We start from the raw sequence: 4,457 nt of genomic DNA on the forward strand, positions 1-4,457 counted from the left end.
CCTCCATCTATAATTGTACATTAATCTATTTACCCCATTACATTACGTTATTCTAAGGAATACATTTAACGTAGGTACTATGTCCATTAACTTGTAGATGGGCATATCCTCTTATCCCCACATCCTGCTTTCAAGGAAAAAACAGTTAATGATTCTAGGAGCAATTACACTCCCTGTACTAAAACCAAGCCATACTGTACATGCCCCACTCCCAGTGGATATGACAGTGCTTGAACACAAATCCTGAATGGTGTCAGGCCAAACAGCTCCATCACTTCTAGCCGTACCCCTAGCTGAAGTACCAGGTTATCTATTAATCGTATTTCTCAGGTGAAATCAGCAACCCGCCGCATATAAGATCCTACATGACTAGCTTCAGGATCATTCATTCCCCCTAAACCCTTCGCACGACTTGCACTTTGTGCCTCTGGTTCCTATTTCAGGGCCATTTCCTTGATTAGTCCTCTCACCTTTCTCTTCACAGAAACATCTGGTAGGCTATATATCAACATCTCACCCGTGATCGTGGCATCTAGATAGCCTTAGTTAGCACTTTTGGTTCCCTTTTTTTTTAGGGCGTCTTCAGGCTGGTCACCCTTCCAGTGCACCGACGGGAGATAACAATCTAAGACCTGAGCATACAATGTGTTGCGGCCTGATTTTGGTCCTCAGGAGTTACTGAATGAGACGGTTGGAGTATATGGGGAATCATTTTAACACTGATGCACTTCGTCTTCCATTTGGTTATGGTGTGTCCACAGACTCTTATTTATGCTGCTATTTAGTGAATGCTTGTAGGACATAATTTCTTACTTTTACACTTCCTCTGACTTTTCAAACAACACTAGAGACTTTTCAACTAAACACCCATTGTATTATCGTCACAAATTTTATTCACACTTTTTTCACGTATCATCAACACTTAAATTACATTAATAAAATCAATCTTTCCATCTTCCACCCATCTCCCTAACCCCTCCTACACGCATCAGGCTCAAACAACCCCCTAAGCATCATATCAAACTACGACAAAATCCCATTTCATTCCTACTTCTCCCTAAAAGACATTCTAGGGTTTACACTCACGCTCCTCCCGCTAACAACCCCAGCCCTATTCTCACCCAACCTACTAGGAGACCCAGAAAACTTCACGCCAGCAAACCTCCTAGCCACACCTCCTCTTATCAAGCCAGAATGATACTTCCTATTTGCATATGCCATCCTATGCTCAATCCCCAACAAACTGGGAGGAGTACTAGCCCTAGCCGCCTCTGTATTAATCCTATTTCTAATCCCTCTTCTCCACCAATCCACCAACGCACAATAACCTTCCGCCCCCTCTCCCAGCTCCTATTCTGAATCCTAGTTGCCAACCTCTCCATCCTAACATGAGTGGGCAGCCAACCAGTAGAACACCCATTCATCATCATCAGCCAGCTAGCCTCCCTCACTTATTTCGCCATCCTCCTAATCCTCTTCCCCATCCTGGGAGCTCTAGAAAACAAAATACTCTACTAAAAATACTCTAATAGTTTACAAAAAACATTGGTCTTGTAAACCAAAGAATGAAGACTACACTCCTCCTTAGAGTTCCACCAAGCACCACCACACTCGCTTACTCAGAAAAAGAAGATTTAAACCTCTATCCCCAACTCCCAAAGCTGGTATTTTACATTAAACTGTTCTCTGACCCTCCCCTCTAAACAGCCCGAATCGCCCCGGGAGACAACCCCCGCACAAGCTCCAGCACAACAAACAAAGTCAACAACAATCCTCACCCAGCCACCAAAAACATGACCCTGCAGCAGCTTCACCCAGGGTGGCGTGGCACTGGCCACGCCTCCTGGGAGGCCATGCCCCCTCCAGCAAACCCCGCCCCCCAACACCCCCTGTGCCCTCCAAGCCACACCCCCACCAAGAGAGGCTCCACCCCTGAGGACTCCACCCCCTGCCGGCAGCCCAGAGGTGCCACGCCCAGCAAAGCCCCCCTCACTCTGCAGAGACCCCACCCCCAGCCAAGGCTCCACCCCTTCCAGGTGGCCACAACTCCTTCAGGCACCACACCCTCCAGTTAGCTCCACCCCCTGCCACCTCCAGAGCCCTAACCCTGCCTCCCCATCCCCACCCCCCAGAGACCCCACCCCACCAGGCCCCGCCCCTCACCTGGAGCTCTGGCCCAGCCCAGGCACTCTCCACTGCTGTGCTGCGGGGGGGGGAGGGGGGGCCGAGGAAGCAGAATCACATGCCCTGCCCACTGTGGACCCCACCCACCCTGCCCTGGTGCCCCCTGGGAAGGTGGAGGACCTTGGTGCCCTTGAGCAGGCAGAAGCCCCCAGTGCACGGAGGGAAGGACCCCGGTGCCTGCGGCAGGCAGAGGACCTGCATGCCCCCGGGCAGTGCATGCTGGGAAGATGGCTGACCTGAGGGCCTTGAGCTCCAGCAGCTCTCTGTGCCCCCCAGTCGGCCTCTGCCTGGTCCAGGAGGTGCTGCCACTCCAGGCATCCCCAGGCCTCCTGCACCAGCCACTCTGCCTCATGCTTGGGGACAGGGACTGAGGGGTGGGGAGGCACGGGGGACACGGTTGGAGGTGCGAGGAGACACTGAGGATGTGGGGCACGTCAGGACACGGCGGGGAAACTGGGCATGTAGAGGATATGGGGACATAGGGGACATGGGGGACGTGGGGATATGGGGGACACGGAGGGACATAGGGGATATGGCAGCATAGAGCATATGGGGAGATATAGGGGAACATTGGAGGATATGGGGTGACATAATGGACATGGGGGACATGGTGGGGCATGGGGACATGGAGGGACATTTGGGAATGCAAGGGGGACAGAGACCTGGCAGTGGCCTCCTGGGAGTTAGTGCTGACCTTGATCTCCAGCTGGAAGGTGAGCTGGAGGGACACAGGGGGACACAGAAGGAACCTGGTGGGACATGAGGTGACACAGGAGGACATGGGGACGTGGCGGTGACCTCCTGGGAGTTGGTGGTGATCTCGATGGCCAGCTGGACACTGCGCTGCTGGGCTGCAGCCGCCCACCCTCATCAAAGCCAAACATGGCCAAGCAGATGAGACGATTGGAGTTCTGGGGACAGCAGAGACATGTGAGACGCCTGGGGACATCGGGGTCACCTAGGAACATCGAGAATGTTGGGGCACTGTGGACATGGGGGGATATCAGGGAACACATGGGGCTTCATCAAAGCCAAACATGCCTGAGCAGATCAACCTCTTGTTGATGTACTTGGGGCATCAGGAATATGCAAGACCCTTGAGGACATCAGGAATATGCAAGACACTTGAGGACATCAGGGACTCAAGGGGACACCAAGGACTCAATGAGACATCAAGGACTCAAGGGGACTTCAGGGACCCAGGGAGACCTGGGGTGACACGGAGGGGGGCACAAGGTGACCCAGGGCACCAGTGGGGAACGTGGGTGAGGTGGGTGAAAGTGGGGGTACTCATGTGCAACCGAGGGAATGCAGTGGGGGACGTGGGGGCAACCGAGGAGACCTTGTGGAAGTCGTTGGAGGTGACGGCTGCCATGGCACTGCGCACGCGGGAAGCTGGGGCCTTGCAGGCATCGCCCACAAAGTCGGGGACGCTGAAGAGGCGCCCCAGGGCCTTGGGGTCCTCTGGCACCTCAAAGTGCCTGCGGGGGGTGGGGGGAAGGGGGGGATGTGCCCTAAGGGCTTGCCTACCCCGGGCCGCTCCCACCCTGGTCCCACCCACTGCCATAACCCTGCCCTGTCGCAGAGCCACACCGCACCCCAAGGCCATTTGGCATCTGGCTCCGCCCAGCTGCCAAGCACTGCCTCCTGGCTGTAGACCACGCCCTCTTGCTAGAGGCCCTGCCCCCACAGTGCCCCACCCTGAAGACTGAGGCCCCTTCCCCTTGCCTAGCCCTGCCTGTACTGCCTGACTCCACCCCCAGGACCCAAGCCACACCCCCTTGCCTAGCCCTGCCCATACTGCCTGACCCCACTCCCAAGACTGAGGCCCCACTGCCTTGCCTAGCCCCACCCATACCACCAGACTCCACCCCCAAGTCCCAGGCCACACCCCCAGCTCGACCATGGCCCCATGGCCCAAGTCCTGCCCCAGGGCCCCTGCCCAAAGCTGTCCCCACCCCTAGCCCCGCCCCCAAGGCTTACACCCCGCCCCCCAAGCCCCACCCACCAGTTGTAGTCCAGCTGGAGCTGGAGGCGGGCGTGGTCAGCCATCTTGATAGTGATGATGTTGGAGTGGAAGTCAGGGCCGAGGTGGAGGCAGACGGATGCTTGGGGTGCCCCACCAAGAGGGACAGGACCGTCAGCGGTTCCCCGGGGCCCAGCACCACCCTGCGACAGGGTAAGAGCACATCAAAGGCACCGCCCTGCACAGGAGGCGCCCAGAACATGCCAAGGACAAGCCACCACAAGCTGGTCCCAGCACCATCACCTGC

At 56.1% G+C, this 4,457-nt stretch overlaps 1 pseudogene; it reads left to right on the plus strand.

The window, feature by feature from the left end:
• Positions 1-982: 982 nt before the first annotated feature.
• LOC127027977 (cytochrome b-like) lies at positions 983-1,518 on the plus strand (annotated as a pseudogene).
• Positions 1,519-4,457: the final 2,939 nt, after the last annotated feature.

This window comes from Gymnogyps californianus, unplaced genomic scaffold (genome assembly GCF_018139145.2).
Source record: "Gymnogyps californianus isolate 813 unplaced genomic scaffold, ASM1813914v2 HiC_scaffold_116, whole genome shotgun sequence".
NCBI classification, from domain to species: domain Eukaryota; kingdom Metazoa; phylum Chordata; class Aves; order Accipitriformes; family Cathartidae; genus Gymnogyps; species Gymnogyps californianus.